This window comes from Equus caballus, chromosome 7 (assembly GCF_041296265.1).
Source record: "Equus caballus isolate H_3958 breed thoroughbred chromosome 7, TB-T2T, whole genome shotgun sequence".
Taxonomy (NCBI): Eukaryota; Metazoa; Chordata; class Mammalia; order Perissodactyla; family Equidae; genus Equus; species Equus caballus.
Genome location: NC_091690.1, coordinates 39,294,402 through 39,315,716, shown reverse-complemented (window position 1 = coordinate 39,315,716; position 21,315 = coordinate 39,294,402). Strand labels below are relative to the sequence as shown.

At 36.5% G+C, this 21,315-nt stretch overlaps 1 protein-coding gene across 15 annotated transcripts in view; it reads left to right on the top strand.

The window, feature by feature from the left end:
* Positions 1-21,315, top strand: part of ZBTB44 (zinc finger and BTB domain containing 44) — a 76,195-nt gene that overhangs the window by 23,475 nt on the left and 31,405 nt on the right. For 5 of the 15 annotated variants that reach the window (XM_070272978.1, XM_005611719.4, XM_070272981.1 and 2 more), the window contains one exon: positions 18,079-18,170. The exons of 5 other annotated variants lie outside the window; for them this stretch is intronic. The gene's annotated coding sequence lies outside the window, so the exon portion shown is untranslated. Of the gene's footprint in view, positions 1-5,471; positions 5,640-12,691; positions 13,306-18,078; positions 18,171-21,191; positions 21,290-21,315 lie in introns of those variants that run through there. 5 more of the 15 variants (XM_070272979.1, XM_070272985.1, XM_070272982.1 and 2 more) reach the window with 3 other exon arrangements.

Genomic DNA, 21,315 nt, shown 5'->3' with positions numbered 1-21,315 from the left:
CTAAATTTGGGAAGATTTCAACCATTTTTTTTTAAACATTTTTTTTTTTAAAGATTTTGTTTTTTTCCTTTTTCTCCCCAAAGCCCCCCAGTACATAGTTGTATATTCTTTGTTGTGGGTCCTTCTAGTTGTGGCATGTGGGATGCTGCCTCAGCGTGGTTTGATGAGCAGTGCCATGTCCGCGCCCAGGATTCAAACCAACGAAACACTGGGCCGCCTGCAGCCGAGCCCGCGAACTTAACCACTGGGCCACGGGGCCAGCCCCATTAACCATTATTTTTTTGGATACTTTTTAAGCCCCACCCTCTCTCCCTCTCCCTTCAGGACTCTGAGGATATGAATGTTAGATCTTTTTTTTATAGTTCCTTAGGCCCCTGAGGCTCTCTCTATCTTTTTTCAGTCTATTTTCTCTCTGTTGTTCAAATTGAGTAATTTCTGATCTTTTATCATCAAGTGTGCTGATTCTTTCCCCTATCCTTTCCATTCTCCTGTTGAACTTGTCTCTTGAGTTGTTTTTTTTTCATGATTTTATTGAGATCATATTGGTTTATAACATTGTATAATTTCAGGTGTATATTATTATATATCAGTTTCTTTATAGATTGTTTAGTGCTCACCTCTTTTGCCCAGCCTGTATCTCCTTTCCCTCTGATAGCCACTAACCTGTTCTCTTGGTCCATGTGTTTGTCTTCCACATGTGAGTGAAATCATACAATGTTTGTCTTTGTCTAGCTTATTTCACTTAACATAATGCCCTTAAGGTCCATCCATGTTGTTTCAAATTGCACAATTTTGTCTTTTTTATGGCTGAGTAGTATTCCATTTGTCTGTGGTGTGTGTGTGTGTGTGTGTGTGTGTATGTATGTATGTATATACCACATCTTTATCCCTTCGTCCGTTAATGGGCTCTTAGGTTGCTTAGGGCTTCCATGTCTTGGCTATGGTGAATAATACTGCAGTGAACATAGGGGTGCATAAATCTCTTTGAATTGTTGATTTCATGTTCTTTGGATAAATACCCAGTAGTGGGATAGCTGGGTCATATAGTATTTGTATTTTTAATTTTTTGAGAAACCTCCATACTGTTTTCCATAGTGGCTGTACCAGTTTGCATTACCTCCAGCAGTGTATGAAGGTTCTCTTTTCTCCACATCCTCTCCAACATTTGCTGTTTTTTCTCTTGTTAAATATAGCCATTCTGATGGGTGTAATATCTCATTGTAGTTTTGATTTACATTTCCCTAATAATTAATGACATTGAACATCTTTTCATGTGTCTGTTGGTCATCTGTATATCTTTTTTGGAAAAATGTCTGTTCATATCCTTTGCCCATTTTTTTATTGGGTTTTTTTGTTGTTGAGTTGTAAAAGTTCTTTATATATTTTGGAAATTAACCCATTGTCATATATGTGATTTGCAAATATTTTCTCCCAGTTTGTGATCTGTCTTTTCGTTTTGTTAATGATTTCCTTTGCCTTGCAAAAGCTCTTTAGTCTGATGTAGTCCCATTTGCTTAATTTTTCTTTTGTTTCCCTTGCCTGAGTAGGCATGGTATTCAAAAAGATGCTGCTAAGACTGATGTCAAAGAGTGTACTGTCTATATTTTCGTCTAGGAATTTTATGGTTTCAGGTCTTACATTCAAGTCTTTAATCCATTTTGAGTTAATTTTTGTGTATGATGGGGGATAATGGTCTGCTTTCATTCTTTTGCATGTGGCTGTCCAATTTTGCCAACACTGTTTATTGAAGAAACTCCTTTCTCCTTGTATGTTCTAGGCTTCTTTGTTGAAGATTAGCTGTCAGTAGACGTGTAGTGTTATTTCTGGGCTTTCAGTTTCTTCCATTGATCTCTGTGTCTGTTTTTGTGCCAGTGCCAGGCTGTTTTTATTAGTATAGTTTGTAGTATATTTTGAAATCAGAGTTTGTGATACCTCCAGCTTTGTTCTTGGCTATTCAGAGTCTTTTGTTGTTCCATATAAAGTTTAGGATTCTTTGTTCTATTTCTGTGAAGAATGTCATTGGAATTCTGATTGGGATTGCACTGAATTTGTAGATTGCTTTAGGTAATATGGACATTGTTCTTCCATTCCCTGAGCATGGAATATCTTTTACATTTCTTTATTTCTTCTTCAATTTCTTTCAATAATGTCTTCTAATTTTCAGTGTGTAGGTCTTTCACTTCCTTGGTTAAATTTATTCATAGATATTTTATTCTTTTTGTTGTGATTGTAAATGGGATTGTATTCTTGACTTCTCTTTCTGCTACTTCATTATTAGTGTATAGAAATGCAGCTGATTTTTGCAAGTTGATTTTGTACCCTGCAACTTTGCTATAGTTGTTGATTATTTCTCATAGTTTTCCGATGGAGTCTAGAGTTTTCCTTATATATGGAAGCATGTCGTCCACAAACAGCACAAGTTTCACTTCTTCCTTTCCAGTTTGGATCCCTTTTATTTCTTTTTCTTGCCTAATTGCTCTAACCAAAACCTCCAGTACTATGTTGAATAGGAGTGGCGAGAGTGGGCACCTTTGTCCTATTCCGGTTCTCAGGGATGGCTTTCAGTTTTTCCTCATTGAGTATGTTGGCAGTGGGTTTGTCATATATGGCCTTTATTATGTTGAGGTACTTTCCTTCTTTACCCATTTTGTTGAGAGTTTTTATTATAAATGGATGTTGGATCTTGTCAGATGCTTTCCATGCATTTATTGAGATGGCCGTGTGATTTTTTATTCCTCATTTTGTTAATATAGTGGATCACATTGATTGCTTTGTGGATGTTGAACCACCCAAGTTTAACCACCCTGGTTTAAATCCCACTTGATCATGGTCAATGGACCTTTAAAGGTATTGCTATATTCTACTTGTCAATATTTTGTTGAGGATTTTTGGATCTAAGTTCATCAGTGATATTGGCGTGTTGTGATATTTGTGTTGTCTTTGTCTGGTTTTGCTATCAGGGTAATGTTGGCCTCACAGAATGAATAGAATAGGAAACGGTCCATCTTCTTCAGTTTTTCAGAATAGTTTAAGAAGGATAGGTATTAAATCATCTTTGAATGTTTGGTAGAATTCTCCAGAGTAGCCACCTAGTCCTGGACTTTTGTTTTGGGGAAGTTTTTGATTACTGTTTCCTTGTCTTTACTTGTGATTGATCTATTCGGATTCTCTATTTCTTCTCGATTCAGTTTTGGGAGGTTATATGAATCTAAGAATTTATCCATTTTCTTCTAGGTTGTCTCATTTGTTGGCATATAGTTTTTCGTAGTATTCTCATAATCCTTTGTATTTATGTGTTATTTGTTGTAATTTCTCCTCTTTCATTTTTAATTTTATTTATTTGAGCCTTCTCTCTTTTTTTCTTAGTGAGTCTGGCTAAGAGTTTGTCAATTTTGTCTGTCTTCTCAAAGAACCAGCTCTTAGTTTCATTAATCCTTTCTGTTTTTTTCCCTCTCTATTTCATTTATTTCTACTCTAATTTTTGTTATTTTTCTCCTGCTGACTTTGGGCTTTGTTTGTTCTTTTTCTAATTCTCTTAGGTATAGTTTAAGATTACTTATTTGAGATTTTTCTTGTTTGTTGAAGTAGGCCTGTATTCCTATAAATTTCCCTTTTAGTACTGCTTTTGCTATACTCACTAATTTGTGCATCCATTACCACAATCAATTTTAGAACATTTTCATTACCCCAAAAAACCCTGAACCCCTTAGCTGTCACCCCCAAATTTCCCCCATCCCCCAACCCTAGGCAGCCACTAATCTACTTTCTGTCTGTGTAGATTTCCGTATTCTGGACATTTCGTATAAATGGAATCATACAATATGTGGTCCTTTGTAACTGAGTTTTTCACTTAGCATAATGTTTTCAAATTTCATCCATGTCATAGCGTGTATCAATATTTCATTTCTTTTTCATTGCCAAGTAATACTCCATTTTAAGGGTATACCACATTTTATTTGTCCAGTCATCAGTTATGGACATTTGGGTTGTTTCCACTTTTTGAGTATTAGGAATAATGTTGCTGTACTGTACATGTTTCTATGTGGACATGTTTTCAAATCTCTTGGGCATATACCTGTAGGTAGAGTAGCTGGATCATATGGTAACTCTTTGTATAACTTTTTGAGGAACTTCCAAGACTGTTTTCCAAATGGCTGTACCATTTTATATTCCTGCCAGCAGTGTGTGAAGTTTTCTGTTTCTCTGTATCCTCACCAACACTTGTCATTTTCTCCCTTTTTTGATTCTAGCCATCCTAGTGGGCATGAAGTATCTTATTGCAGATATTGTATTTTGTCTTTTTTACTGAGACTGGGGCTTTTATCCCCAGCTCCTCGCTTGGCCTTCTCTGACACAGACTAACGGGGCAGGAGTGCCTCATTATGACTGGGGGAAGGTGGATTTCTCAGCTCCTCATTTGGCCTTTGTTGGGGGTGGGGCCACAGTTTTTTCTGTGGTCTTTAGCTGAGTGGAGCGATTACTGTCTTAAACATTTTCTTTCTTACTAGGCTGCCCCTTGCCTGGTCCTTTGGCTATGAAGAGCAGGCTTTTCATGGGACATATTTTTTTGTTTGCACCCCCAGCATTGTTTGGTTTGCCAGCTTCTATATCACCTAGTCCTGGATATAGCAGGCAATTAGAAAACTCAGGGAACTCACTACTGTCATTGTTTGTGTCTCAAAGTCTCTAGCTAGTCTACTTTGTTTCCACCTTTCAAAGTTTTCTTAAGTTTATTTTATATATAATGTACACAGTGCTTAACTGTACTACTGTAAGAATAGGGAGAAGTGCGTCTGTTTCACCTTGGCCCAGAATCAAAAGTTGAGTCTCTTGCCCATTTTTTCATTGGTTCGTTTGTTTTCTTACCATTGAGTTGTAAGAATTCTTTATATATTCTGGATACAAGTTTTTGACAGATGTGTAGTTTGCAAATAATTCTCCCAGGCTATAGCTTGTCTTTTGTTCCCTTAATGTAGTGTTTTTCACGCAGCAAGATTTTTGATTTTGATAAAGTGCAATTTCTCATTTTTTTCTTTTGGTTGTACATTTGGTTTAACATCTAAGAACTTTTTGCCTAACACTTGATCATTAAGATTTTCTCCTATCTTATAAATTTCTTAAAGGTTTAGCTTTACATTTAGATTTATGACCCATTTTGAGTTAATTTTGGGGTAAGGTGTGAGGTTTCAGACAAGGTTCATTTATTAATTTTTTGTGTATGGATATTCACTTGTTGCAACATTTATTGAAATGACTATCTTTTCTCCATTGAACTGCTTTTTCACCATTATCAAAAATCAGCCATATTTGCATGGATATATTTTTGGACTCTGTTCTGTTCCGTTGATCTCTAGGTCTGTCCTTTAGCAAATACCACTCTGTCTGGATTACTAACTTTATAGCAAGTCTTTAACTTAGTGTGATTGCTCTAACTTTATTTTTCTTTTTCGAAATTGTTTTGTCTGTTCCAGTTTCTTTGCCTTTCTACATAAATTTTAGAATCAGTTCGTCTCTATCTACAAAAAAGAAAAATTCTGCTGTAATTGTAATGATAAAGCTGTGGATCAGTTTGAGGAGAACTGACATCTTTACTGTGTTGAGTCTTCCAATCCACTAACATAATATGTCTCTCCATTTAGGTAGGTTTTCCTTGATTTCTTTTATCTGTGTTTTATACTTTTCAGCATGTAGATCCTATACATGTTTTGTTAGATTTATATTTAAGTATTTCAGGTTTTTTCTGGAGCTACTGTAATGGTGTTGAGGTTTTTTTAAATTTAGGTTTCCTGTTTTTCATTACTATTATATAAAAATACAATTGACTTCTTTACGCTGACCTTATATCCTGTCGCTTATTAGTTGTGGGAGGGTTTTTTGTTTTTTTTTTTAAGATTCCTTGGGTAAGATAATCATGTCTGAATAGAAATAGTTTTATTCTTTTTCCTTTCATATATGTGTGTGTGTGTCTGTGTGTATGTGTATACTTTTTGTTTCTTTTCCTGGCCTTTTTCCTGATCTTAGGGGGAAAGCATCTAGTCTTTAACCAGTAAGTATGCTAGCTTTTTTCTAGTTGCCCTTTATCAGGTTGAAGAAGTTCCCTTCTGTTCCTAGTTTCCTAAGAGTTTATCATGAAGGGATATTGAGTTTTTTCAAATGCTTTTTCTGCATCAATTGAAATCATCATGTGATATTTCTTCTTTAGACTATGACTATGGTGGATTAAATTGATTTTTTAAAGTATTGACCAGCCTTTTAATACCAGGATAAACCCCACTTGATGGTGATATTATTCTTTTTCTTTTCTTTTTTCTTTTTCTTTTTCTTTTTTTTTTTTTTTTTTGCATTGCTACATTTGATTTGCTGATATTTTGTTGAGGATTTTTACATCTATGTTCACAAAAGATATTATTCTGTAGTTTTTTTTGTACAGACTTTGTCTTTGGTATCAGAGTGGTACTGGCTTCATAAAATGAGAAGTGTTCTCTCATTTTCTGAAGGAGATTGTATGATGGGTGTTAACGTCTTTAAATGTTTGATAGAATTCTCTGGTGAAACCATCTGGGCCTGAAGATTTCTTCTTTAAGAGGAGGATTTTAATTATGAATTCAATTTCTGTAACAGTTACAAGATTGTTCAGGTTAGCTGTTTCATTTTGGTTGAATTTTGTTTGTGTTTATCTCAGAAATTGGTGTATACAGTTGTTCATAGCATTCTCTTACTGTTCTTTTTTTTTTTTTTTTTGAGGAAGATTAGCCCTGAGCTAACTGCTCCCAATTCTCCTCTTTTTGCTGAGGAAGACTGGCCCTCAGCTAACATCCACGCCCATCTTCCTCTACTTTATACGTGGGACACCTACCACAGCATGGCTTTTGCCAACCGGTGCCATGTCTACACCCAGGATCTGAACCGGCAAACCCTGGGCCGCCGAGAAGTGGAACGTGTAAACTTAACCGCTGCGCCACCAGGCCAGCCCCCTCTTACTATCCTTTTTATATCTGTAGTGTGTTAAAGGAAAAATTCAACACTCATAAATTTTGAAAGATGTGCTTGGCTTTATTCAGTGATTCATGAATAGAGCAGCATCCAGTCTAGAGATAGAGTAGAGCTCCAAAAAGCAGTACAAAGCCAGAGGGTTTTATAGACCAAAGTGAGTAGGAACAAGGAAGTTATACTGGACATTTGCTGATTGATTAAAGCAGGGTTACTTTCCTTTTATGGAGCAAAGGGAGGTCTTGGAACTTAGTTAGGTAACTTGTGCTGAGCAGGCAAGCCCTGATTGGTTGACCTAGGCCTTCCTTTTCTGGGAGAGCTGAGCATAGAAACTTAGTTAAGTTCCAGTTTGCTGTGGTTAGCATAAGCGACTCCATCTTGGGCCTAGTCTGGATGCTTTAACAATTGATATCCTCTCTTTTGTTTCTAATATCAGTGATTTGTTTCTTCTTTTTCTTTGTCTTACTAGAGCTTTATCAATTTTATTGGTCTTTTTAAGGGACAAGCATTTGGTTTTGATGATTTTTCTTTTTATTTTCAATTGTATTGATTTCTGCTCTTTATTAATTCCTTGTACATGCTTTGGTTTTATTTTGTTCTTTCTAGCTTCTTATGTAGAAGCTCTGGATTACTGATTTGACACCTTACTCCTTTTCTGATATAAACTCTTAATGGTATAAATTTCCCTCTTAGGGGGTTCTGCACCCAATTCCAATGTGGGGGACATAGAGTGTCCCTATACCAATAAGCAGTGATCTGACACCAGCTGGGTGTCCTAGAATTCAACTCAATTCTAACACTATTTACCCAGAGATAGTGTCAGATCCGACCAGTTAAGGAATCAGTCCTATATGACTGCTGCCCTGCGCCACTCCGCTTCACACCCCAGTTATAAACACAGGTTATGACCTGTGCTTCTGACCAACCAGCTGTGCATTGGAGGTTCTAACAATCCCCTCCTTGAGTTTGATTAATTTACTAAAGAGGCTCACAGAACTCAGAGAAATGTTTACTTGATCAGTTTATCATAAAAGGATATAATTCAGGAACAGCTAGGTGGAAGAGATGTGTAGGGCAGGGTATGGGGAAAGGGGACGGAGCTTCCATGTCCTCTCTGAGCTTACAGCTCTCCTTAAATCTCCACCTGTTTACAATCCAGAAGCTCTCTGAACTCTGTCCTTTTGGGTTTTTATGGAGGCTTAATTATATAGCCATGGTTAATTCAACCCTCCAGCCCCTCTCCCCACCCTGGAGGTCAGGGGGTCGGACTGAAAGTTCCAAGCCTCTAATCACATGGTTCCTTCTCCTGGCAACCAGCCCCCATCCTAAGATGCATTCTCAAAGTCACCTCATTAAAACATAACAAGAGACACCTTTGCTACTCTCATCACTTAAGAAATTAAAGGGTTTTAAGAGAACAGGGCCAGAAACAGGGCCAAAGACCAACTATATACTTTTTATTCCAAATCACAGTATCACACCTTTAAACACTGTTTTAACTATATCTCATAAATTTTCATGTGTTCAGTTTTTGTTCAGTTCAGCATGTTGTCTGACTTCCCTTAAGTCTTGCTCTTTGATCCATGGATTACTTAGAAGTGTGTTGTTTAATTTCCAAGTGTTTGGGGATTTTTTTATCTTTCTGTTATTGAGGGGTTTTTTTGTTTGTAGGATCAGAGAACACACATTGGAAGCAATATGTATTCTGTTGTTATTGGGTAGAATGTTCTACAAATGTCAGTTTTATCCAATTGGTTGATGGTGTTCAGTTCTCTATCTTTGCTGTTTCTATCTGCTAGTTCCATTAATAGCTGAGATAGGAGTGTTGAAGTCTCCAAATACAACTCTATTTCTCCTTTCATTTCTGTCAGTTTTTGTTTCATGTATTTTGAACCTCTCTTTTAAGGTGCATACATGTTTAGAATTGTTTTACGATTGAATGAATTGACCAACTCCAGCTTTTTTTGATTAGTGTTTGAATGGTTTATGTTTTTTCCACTCTTTTCCTCTTAACCCATTTAAAATATATTTGAAGTGAGTTCCTTCTAGACACAATGTATTTGGATTGTGGTTTTTTCTTTTTCTCTTGTTTTTAATCCACACCTTTTAATTGTTGTGTTTAGGCCATTTATGTTGAATATAACAATGAGTGCAGTTCAGAGATGGGGCTTCCTTCCTCCACTTATGGAACCTTGGGCACAACACACTGAGAATACTGGGACCCCAGTCATCCTTGCCCATCTTGTGAAGTGGTTGTTCCATGCTAGACAAGTCAAGCCTAGAGGAACTCTGGCTGCTGTCTCACCTCCACCAGGGCCTAAGCTCCTAGAGCAGGGGTGTCACTCATTGCAAAGCTTGTTATGATCTCCACCCCCAGCTCCCAGAGCTCTGTCTGAGAGATTCTTCCTGGAGGGAGAAGCATACCATAAAACAGATAACTTCTAATCTCAACAGCTAAGTTCATTTGCAACACAGTGTGTAGAACTTTAAAGCTACAGGTGCTCTCAAGAACAATCGTAGTTGTGTTGAAAGACAATTGGGAGAAGACTCTGGATTTAATGAATATACAGCCTAGACCGTATGCTGGCTAGTCTGCATGAGAGAACCAGCTGGGAGGAGACCTCGTGTGATCAGAACAAATATCAAACAGGGATCTCAGAAACTTTTCCTTCAAAGAAGCCACAGTTTGACTGGATTCATTTGTAGAGCAATTTATGACCCAGGGCATTGTTGAAAAACAGTAGAGTAGTAGTGGAATTTAATACCTGGTGTGGTAAGGGAAAGAAAGAGAGCTCTACCAATATTACTGGAAGTCTAGGGTAACTGTGGGCATACTCAAAAATTCACCTCCTTAAGGAACAATGTTGGAGACTTGACATTGTGGGGATTAGGAAGGCATAATAGACTTCACTTAAAATAGTTCAGCTAGTCACTAAAAAGTAAACATGCAAATATCAATAACAAATACCAGAAAGTAGAGCTTGGGGACAGTAACTGAAGTTGTTATAATATATTATCAATTATGTCTAGTTTCCAACAAAAAATTATGAAGCATATAGAGAAACAAGAAAGTGTGACCCATACACCAGAAAAAAAGGCAACACAAAAACTGCCTGTGAGAGAGAGACCAGATGTCAGGTTAAAAAGGCTTAAAGGTAGCCATCATGAGTATGTTCACAGAACTGAAGGCAATTGTGTTTAAAGAAGTAAAGGAAGGTATGACAATTTTGCATAAAATAGAGGCTATCAGTAGTAGATAGCAATTGTCAAAAAGAACCAAGTGAAAATTCTGAAGTTGAATAGTACAATAACTGAAATAAATAAAAAATTCACTAAAGGGGCTCAACAGTAGGCTCAACCAGGCAAAGGAAAGCTTTAGCAAACTTGAACATAGCTTAGTAGAGATTATGCACACCAAAGAACAGAGAGAAAGGAGGATGAAGAAAAATTAACAGAGTCTCAGAACAATGTGGGACACCATCAAGTGCAATAACATATGTGTAATGGAAATACCAGAAGGAGGAGAGAGAGAGAGAGAGAGAGAGAAGAGATAGGAGTAGAAAAAATATTCAAAGAAATAATGACTGGAAACTTCCTGGATTTCTTGAAGAACAATAACCTGTACATCCAGGAAGCTCTATGAACTCCAAATAAGAAAAATGCAGAGATTGACAGACACTTCATAGTAAAAATGCTGAAAGTCAAAGAAAATCTTGAAAACAGCAAGAGAAAAACAACTCATCACTTACAGTGGAACCACCTCCCACCCAGAATAAGATTAACAGATGACTTCCTGTCAGAAATACTGGAGCCCAGAAGGCTGTAGGATAACATTCATATTGCTCAAAGGAAAAAAACTTGACCAAGAATCCTATACTGTCTTTCTAAATTGAAATCAAAATACTTTCCAGATCAACAAAAACTGGATTTCTTGCTAATAGACCCACCTTACAAGAAATCCTAAAAGAAGTTTTTAAGATTGAAAGCAAATAACCCCAGATGGTAATTTGAATGCACACAGAAAAACAAAGAGCACTGGTATAGGTAAACGTCTAAGTATGAAAAACAGAAATGAATATCTTTTTCTTCTTTCTTCTCATAACTAAAAAAGCATGTTATAAAATATGTATATAATGTAATCTTGGGCCTATAACACATAGAAATGTAATGAATCTGTAATATATTTGCCAATAACAGCACAAAAACGGTAAGTGGGAGCAAAGCTGTATTGGGCTACACAAATGACTACAGATAGTAAAGTAGTAGTCATAATAATGTGTTGTGTTTGTAACGTAAATATAATATGTATCATAATATAAAAGAGGGGGAAAGAATAGAGCTATATAGGAGTAATGTTTCTGTTTGTCACTGATATTAAGCTAATAAAAATCTGAAGCTGATTCTGATAATATTTATATGATAAACTCTTGAACAACCACTGAAAATGTAACTCAAAAAAATAGTGGAAAAATCATTAAACAAATTAAAATGCTACATTAGAAAATATTCACTTAGTGCAAAAGAAAGCACTACAGGAAGAACAGAGGAACAAAAAAGGCATGAGACATACAGAAACAAAGTAGAATGGTAGGCATAAATCCAACTATATCATTAATAGCATTAAATGTGAATGGATTAAACAATCAAAAAGCAGAGATTGTCAAACTGAGCTAAAAATAAAAAACCCATGATCTAGTTATATGCTATCTACAGGAGACACACTTTAGATTCAAAGATAGATAGACATAGATTGAAACTAAAAGGATAGAAAAAGATTTATCATGCAAACAGCAAATACAGGAAAGCCAGAGTGGTTGTATTAATAGCAGACAAAATAGACTAAAAAAAAATGTTACTAGAGACATTTTATAATGATAAAAGCATAATTTCATCAGGAAGATATACCAATTATAAACATTTATGCACTTAATAAATGCAGTACCAAACTACATGAAACAAAAATGGACAGAAATGAAGAGAGAAATAGACAAATAGCCTTCAATTCACTATTTTCAATAATGCAAAGAATAGCTAGTCAGGAAACCAACAGGAAATAGACACTATAAACCAGCTAGACCTAGCAGACATCTGTAGAACACCCCACCTGACAAAAATAGAATATATGTTCTCAAGTATACATGGAACATTCTCCAGTGTAGACCATATGTAGGCCCTAAAACAAACCTCAATAAATTTTAAAAGGTTGAAATAATGCAAAGTAAGTTCTGAGACCAAAGTGGAATGCAACTAGAAATCAATAGTGGGAAGTTTGGGAAACTCACAAGTATGTGAAAATAAAACAACGCACTCCTACATAACCAATGGATTAAAGAAGAAAACAGGAAATCAGAAAACATTCTGAGATAAACAAAAATGAAGATACAACATACTAAAAATTACGGTATGCAGTTATAGCCATGCTTAGATAGAACTTTATAGCTATAAGTGCTTATGTTAAGAAAGAAAAAAGACCTCAAATTAATAACCTTCCACCTTTAAGACACTGGAAAAAGAAGAGCAAACTAAACTTAAAGCAAGCAGAGGAAAGAAAGAAAAAGACTATAAAGGAATACTATGAGCAATGAACTGTCAAAAATGAAATTGAGTACAATTCTATTCACAGCATCAAAAAGAATAAAATATTTAGAAATAAATTTAACAAAGAAAGTATAAAACTTAAACACTTAACACTACAAAACATGTTGAAAAATTAAAGATGGTCTAAATAAATAAAAAAATACCCTGTGTCCATGGATTGGAAGACTTAATGTTTTAAAGATGGCAGCACTCCCCGAACTAGTCTACAAATTGAGCACAATCCCTATCAAAATCCCAACTGACTTTTTGTAGAGATTGACAAGCTGATTCTAATATTCATATGGAGTTTCAGGGAACCCAGAATAGCCAAAACAAATTCAGAGAACTCACACTTCCTGATTTCAAACTTACTCCAAAGCAGCAGTGATCAAGGCATTGTGGTACTGACGTAAGGATAGACACATAGAACAGTGGAATAGAATGAGAGTACAGATATAAACCCATACATCTAAGCTTAACTGATTTTCAGCAAGGCTGCGAAGACCATTCAATCAGGGGAAGAATAGTCTTTTCAACAAGTAGTGCTAGAACAACTGGAAAGCCATATGCAAAAGAATGAGATTAGACCTTTACCTCCATTATATATAAAAACTAATTCAAAGTGAATTAAAGCCCTAAATTTAAGAGCTAAAACTAAAAAATTTCTAGAAGAAAACATCGCGGTGGATCCTCATGAAGTTGAATTTGGCAAAGACACAAGCAACAAAAGAAAAATAGGTAAGTTGGAATTCATCAAAATTAAAAGCTTTTGTGCTTCAGAGGATACCATTCAAGAAAGTGAAACCCATAGGATGGGGGGAAATATTTGTAAACTATATAGCTGATAAGCAGCTTGTATCTAGATTATATAAAGAACTTTTTCAATTCAATGATGAAAAGATGAATAACCCACTTAGGGGCCAGCCTGGTAGCATAGTGGTTATGTTTGTGCACTCCACTTCAGCGACCCAGGGTTCACAGATTCAGATCCCAGGTGTGGACCTACACACTGCTCAGCGGCATGCCACGTACAAGATAGAGGAAAACTGGCACAGATGTTAGCTCAGTGACAATCTTCCTCAAGCAAAAAGAGGAAGATTGGCAACAGATGTTAGCTCAGGGACTATCTTCCTTACCAAAAGAAAAAAGCCAAAGCATCTGAATAGACATTTTTCCAGAGATGGTATCCAAATAGCCAATAAGCACATGAAGTTGCTTGACATCATTAGTTGGCAGGGAAATGCAAATCAAAAGCATAATGAGGTACTCCTTCACAGATACTGGGGTGGCTTAGGATCAGAAAGTCAGATGATAAAAAGTGTTGGTGAGGATGTGGAAAAATCAGAACCCTCATACACTGGGGGACTGTAAAGGTGAAACCACCTTGAAAAACAGTCTGGCAGTTTCTCAGACAATTAAAGAGTTACCATAGGACTCATTTCCACCCATAGGTGTATACTCAAGGAAACTGAAAACATACGTCTACACAAAAACTTGTACATGAATGCTTATAGCAGCATTATTAATAATACCCAAAAAGTGGGAACAGCACAAATGACCAACTGATGATTGGATAGACAAAATGTGCTATATCCGTACAATGGAATATTATTCGGCCATAAAGATTAATGACACATTGATACGTGCCACAGCTTAGATGAATCTTGGAAACATTATACTAAGTGAATGAAACCAGCCACAGAAGTTCACGAATTATGTGATTCCATTTATATGAAAGTCCTGAATAGGGAAGTATAGAGAGACAGAAAGTAGATTTGTGGCTGCTTAGGGCTGGCAGAGGGGTGGAGGGTCATAGCTAATGTACACAGAGTTACTTTTTGAGGTGATGAAAATATCCTAAAATTGACTTTGTTGCGATTGTTGTACATATCTGTGAAAATACTAAATCTTTGAATTGTACCCTTTAAAGGGATGAACTGCGTGGGATATGAATTATATCTCAATAAAGCTGTTTTATAAAATATATAGTGATGTTATTATCACATCAAAAATTAACAGTAATTCCTTGACATTATCAATACCCAATAAAAACAAATTTCCATTATCTCATAAATTTATTTTTCTGTGTTAATTTGTTTCAAATAAGATAGGCACGGTGTGATTGGTTCATAAAATCTTCTGTTTCTTTTACTCTGTAAGTTCCTGTTTTAGATCTCCCTTTATCTCTCTTTTTTTCCCCTTACTGTTTATTAGTTGAAAAAACCAAGTCTTTTGTCCTATGGGGTTTCTCACAGTCTGGATTTTGCTGTTTGCATCACAGTGGTTTAGCTTAACATATTCCTGTCACTTTTTCATTTCCTGTGAATTGGTAGCTGGATCTAGAAACTTGATCAGATTTTGTTCAGTCTTTTTTGCAATGTCTTATTGCTCTCCTTTTGTGAAGTTATAAACCATTAATGATCAGTGCCTCTTCATTGAGGGGGGAGTGCAAAATAGTGATCTTCTAATTCTGATATTCCTTCTTCGTTTATTAGTGGGAATATTTCTATAAAGAGAAACCTCCTTCATATTCTATTTGACCCAAAAATACCGTTTGTATTGGAAAGGCAGGATAGATGCTTTCTTTATTCTTTTCCCTTTTTTAAAACCAGTTTTCAAAATAATTGTCATAGTAGCATCTTTTAAAGGTGATGAATTAGCTTCATTTTTGTTTCTAGTGTCATATCAACTCATAAATTTAAACATATTTCGTGTGTTTCAGTTTATTCCAATTTTGGCCATTGGGAACCTCCTCCAGTTGACTTGAGTTTTCACACACCCCTACTAATCTTCAATAGCTTTCTTGCTACCTGCTAGGATGTTCCAAGTGGACATTTACTGTCCCAGAAGTGCAATCAGTCATTTTTGTAAGAAGCCGTAGTTCCTTTTAGTGGGAAATGGAATTTGGAAGCCAGTCTGGGTGCTAGGGATAGTCATTGCTGAAGATTAACTACATTATGAGTTCTTACTGGTGCTTTTAGTTCAAATTCAAGACTGTAAATTCATATTGCAACTTTTTCTTCACCTTTTAACCACTCTTAATGAGTAGATATAGGCACTTAATATAGCCAAACCAGAAATAGAAATTTCATAACGCATATTTATCCATTCACATATTTCAGTGTCTCTTTTTGTGTGTATTATGTTAAATACTGGACAGGATCAAAAGATAAGTTAGACACCATATAATGTTTTTACTGAATCCTTTTGTTCTGCCTGCTCCTAGCTTCTCCCAATTTAGCTTTCTGCGCCTCTTCCCCACATCTTCTTTGGATGTCTTCAGCTCTAACAAATCAACAGAATGAAACTTATCATGACTTATGTAAAATCCAGTACTTAGGTCCAGGTCTAACCTTTCCCTTGAGTTCCAGACCAGAATGGGCAGCCACATATATGAATTTATACTTGGATATTCCTCTCAGCAGTATTTTGAATTCAGTATGCCTAAAACTAAAGTATTTATACTTTCCGTTCAGCATTAACCCCTGCCAAACCCAGCTCTTCCTCTTTCATTCTCTGTCTTGTCTGGTGAAAACGTCATCAACTCAGTCATCTAGGTGAGAGATCTAGGATCAGATTCTTCTCTCCTAGCTACTCCCCTACTCCACCCCCAATACAAAATCATGCCCAGGTGGTTTTACTTCCTAAATTTTCTTAGATGTATTTTCTGTATCCTCGCTGCCACTGTCTTAGTTCAGTTTTATTTTATCATATACTTGTACTGTTGTAATAGCCACCTTCAAATCTACCCTCTGTATTGCCGCCAGGACATATCTTTTAAAAATGTAGATATGACTGTACAGCTCCCTAGTGGCTACCCATGCCTGCTGAATAAGGTTCTAGTTTCTTAGGATGGCGTAAACATAAGTGGCCTTGAAACAAAGTAATATTCCAAGTCTCAATTTCCTCTGTAAAATCAGGATATCATCATCTTACCTCGTAAGAGATATCTAAAGCTCCTAGCTACACAGTAGACAGTCAACTAGTACAGAGAACTTCATATATAAATTTCCACCTGGATATTCCTCTTAGAGGCATCTTAAACCCAATATGTCCCTCTCCTGAACCTTCTTTTCTGTCCTTGATTGGTTTTTTAATTAGAATATAGGGTGGAAATGAAATGATCTCAGTTCAGCTTTGGCATAATTAAAACCTTATTAGTATCATTTGGAAAGTTAACGTCCAGTTTTGAGATATGGCTGGATGTTTAAACATGGAAATTCTTATTAAATATCAAGTTTTCTCATTCCCCAAATTACTTTCAAGATTAGCAGTCTCTCATTGCTTTATTTCAATCATCTTAGGCAGCCACCTCACTTTGTATGCTAAGAACTACTCCATTTTAATCTCAAATCCTCTGATAATTTTCATCATCTAATCTATATATCAGAATACACATATTCAAGATGTGGTCTGTGTCCTATGTAAGAAATAGATTAGACATTGTGAAATTTGGTCTCCATTTCATTTTTGTTCACTTTTTCTAGAGTAATACTAGTGACTAACATTTATTGAATGCTTACTTTTTGCCAGGAATTGTGCTAATTTAGTTCTCTTGACTATCTTAAAAGTATAATTTCTGTTATTCTTGTTTTGCACATGGGAAAACTGAAGCATGGAGAAGTGAAGTAACTTGACTGAGATTTAATACCAGCCTGGTAAATGGAAGGCTCAGAATTCAAACCCTAAGATTTGTCTATCCCGTACCTCCAGCTCTATCAGACTTTGTACCATCTGTGTGTAACCATCACATTGGACAAACATGCCTTCCACTGTCCATTTATAGTTATTCTGTCAGCTTAGTCCTCCCTCCACCTCCATGAAGCACAGCTCTTAATAACTTTTCTGGTCGCGTTCAGGAGATGAAAACTTTATTTTCAAGAACTAATAAACTTAATTCATAATTAAAGGTTTCCCTCCTTTCCCCACTCAGGCCTACTAGAGGCCTGTAGTGAAAAATAAGATTTATTTGGCTTCCTTTTTCTTCCTGTTTTTCCCCTCTTTGTCCTTTTACTGCTCTTCATTTGCTGACTGGTTTCTGGCACCTCCAGAGTTGGGAGAGGCAAGGGTTGAGTCAGAAGAGAAAGTTTGTAATAGTAGTAGTAGTTGCAGTAGCAGCAGCAGTGGCAACTAATGTTTATATAGCATTTATTTTGTGCTAGGTACTGTTACAAGCATTTTACAAGTATTAGGCCAATTTATCCTCAGAACTCTTTGAGATAGGTTCTATTATCCCTATATTACTGCTGAAGAAATTAAGGTACAATTTAGTGACTTGCCTAAGGTCACACAGCTATAAATGGCTGAATCAAAATGGAAAGCCAGTGTTCTGGCTCCAACGTCTCCTCTCAGCCACGTCACTGTATCGCTTTTATATACTGTGGGGAGATAGTAGACATACTTCCTGGTCTTGGCCAGAGTTTAAATCAGATCCGTACCTTTTTGATTTTTTCAAGTGTGATGTACATTTTCCATAGACCTGAGACATGCCTCATCCGTTTTCCCTTGCAGGGGAGTAGGAGGGAGCGGGATAGGATTTGGACTACAACACTGATCACTCTCTGAAAAAATCCTTTTCTGTTATTTAACTCTGAACATTGCAGGTGAGTGTAACTAAAGGTTGAAAAATAGTTCTCCACTCCTTCCTTGCGTAAGTGCCCTTGCACCTCACTTTGGAATGTGTATCTGTTGTTTAGGGTCTCCACCCAAACCAAGACGGAAGTGGTTTCATTTTAACACCCAGTTGCACATGTCCTCCAAATATGCTGTTTAATTTCTTGCCTTCACACCTGTGTTGATGCAGATGGTCCTTGGATTAAGACTATGTCACTTGCTCTGATGGCATGTATCCTCCCTGAACCACATGATACCAGTCAAACTAAGCACTCTTGATGGCCAGGCTTTTAAAGAAGAAGCCAGTTTACTGGGGTGCAGCAAATGAACAAAAAACTTGAGTATAGCCCTCCTGTTTTCCTCCTCTTCATCTCATTCCTGTGAAAGAGAAATCAGCAAATATGTTAAATGGTGGTTTACTTAGACCAGTCCTAGCTACCCAGTGTGTTACTGTGATTACTTGTCTTTGGGAAGAGGATATGGCACAGGTTTATATTTGAACTGTTATCTCTGATTATGGTCAAGATAATTATTTCAGTGACCTTACCTGGCTCTCCTGGCACAGGGCTTTGTGCCTTTTATCCTTTCTATCGTGTTATCAGACAGGGAGGAGTCCCAGATTTTTTGTCTTCGCATATTAGAATGTTCAGTGACCTTTTTGCATTTATTCAGCTGGAAATCTTTAGGTTTTTTATGTTCTTTTTTCTTTTCCTCTTCACATATACATTTTCCTGCTTAGAACATTCAAAGCAATGTTTATGTAATGGATTGTTTGAGTTTGAACTGACATTGCCCTCTGCATGCTCACATTTAGACTATCTTACAGTGTCCATTAAGAAGTGTGCCAATACAGTACGTACATTGTACGGGGGAGACACATCGGGATGATGAGCACTCCCTGAGATTGTGTGTGATCGCCATGATAGCCTGGAACTCCCTTCCGCTTAAGCACCTGGCAAAATCCTGCTTTGGTTAGGCCCTGTCCTTTGTGATGTCTCTCCCACCTTGCACATTTAGAATTAAATATTCCATTCTTTGCTTTCACATAACACTGCAGCACACCTCTTATAGTCTTAGTTAGGCACATATGTCTTCTTTCATAAGGACTCTAAGTTTATTGAGGCCAAGGACAATGTTTTATTTGTACTTGTGTTCTTCCATTCACATAATAAAGTACCTCACATCTGGTAAGTCAATTACTGAGTTAAGGTTTTGATAATGTAAACAAAGTCAGTCAGTGGTATGATTTGACTCAGACTACCTGATTTAGTCTTACTAATATTTGTGCCTGGAACAAGGGAGGTAAAAATAGCAAAGTTATGCTCAGTTATTATCCTACCATACCTATCATATTGGGTGCAATTCTGGGAACCAATCTTAAAGGAAAATCGAGGAGTGAGATTGTTCAGAGCAGAGCAATCTGGATAGTAAGGACATTAATCAAATTTTGAGGAGCACTTAAAGGGAGTAGGGATGAGTAGTTTAAAGAAGAAAAACCCTAGGGAAGGGTGGGGTGTGATATCCATCTTCAGGAAAGAAAAAATAGACCTACTCTGTATGATTAGAGTTCCAACCAAGAGCACCTGAAACCCTAGGGTTTTGCAGCAGTTTGCTGTTTTTTAAAAAGAAAAAAATATGTTTAAGGAGCAAAAAGAGAATAAACACCCATACTCCTACCAATGATTCCCTTGAATGTGATGAAAGCTATTATATACACACACAGACATCATTCTGTGTGCAGTTTTAGAAGGATCATGGCTCCCTCAGGGAATTCATGAATCTCTGGTTAAAACCTCATATTGTCTTGTAAACAAAACATATACGCACATACATATATATATATTTCACAAAGATGGGATCATAGTCTGTATACTCTTTCATTACCTTTTTTCAAAACATTAACACCACTAGGGCCCGGCCTAGTGGCCGAGTAGTTAAGTTTGCACACTGCACTTCGGTGGCCTGGGGTTCACCGGTTTGGATCCTGGGCGCAGATCTACCTACCTCTCATCAAGCCATGCTATGGTGGCATCCCACATAGAAGAACTAGAATGACTTACAGCTAGGATATACAACTGTGTACTGGGGTTTTGGGGGAGAAAAAAAAAAGGAGATTGGCAACAGATGTTAGCTCAGGGCCACTGTTCCTCACCAAAAAAAATATTAAAAAAGAAAAAAAATCACCACCACTACTGAGGGTTCACTGTATGTCAGTAGTTGTGCATTCATTTAATACTCAGAACTAGACATTTTTTCAGGTCCATTAAATATTCATCATCTTTAACATTTTAAATTGATAGCTGTATATTTGAGGCATTTGAAATATTTTTTATCTAGGGCTAATTTACAAAAAACATTTCCCCAAATTTGCTTTGTTTTGCATTTATTTCAGTACTAACTATAAAAAAAAAGTTATTTATCTTAGATAACATAATTGATGTACATAGTTGTGTGTTTTTGCATTGGGAGAGTACTGTGCTCTGAGTCAGAAGACCCACAACCGGGCTTTGGTTGCCATTGATTAGTCACTTCTCTGAGCATTAGTTCTCTTATCTTTATCAAGGGGCTAATATAAGCCTCCCTGACTTCACATCAAAGGGGCAAAAAGAGATTAGAGGAAACATACTATAACAACGGAAGAATTATTAGATTTGCTAAATTAAAAGTATTTGAAAGTGTCCGTTTTTTATACTTTTAGTAAGAAATCTGATAAAGGCAAACCAACTATCTTTTTTTAAGGGAAAATTCAATCAGTTGATCAATTACTAATCATTATTATAAATTTACTTCCAAAAAGATTGTTTTATTGTATTAGTAATATAAACAAAAATAACTGCTTTCATTTGTTGAGCATTCGCAAAGTGCCAAATATTGTGCTAATAAGCATTTACTACTTTTAGTCCTTATGACAACCTTGGGAGAATTGTTGAGGAAGGAATCCAGGCCAATCACCTTCTAAAACTTGCACTCTTAACCACCCATATTTACTCACTTTATATCTTAAAGAGGCAGTGGATAGCACTAAGGTTAAAAGTACAGGGTCTGGAGGCAGCCTGCCTGGATTTGAACCATGGATCTGCCACACAATGACTTTTCGACCTTCGGCAAGGTAGTTAACCCTTTTCTGTTAAACAG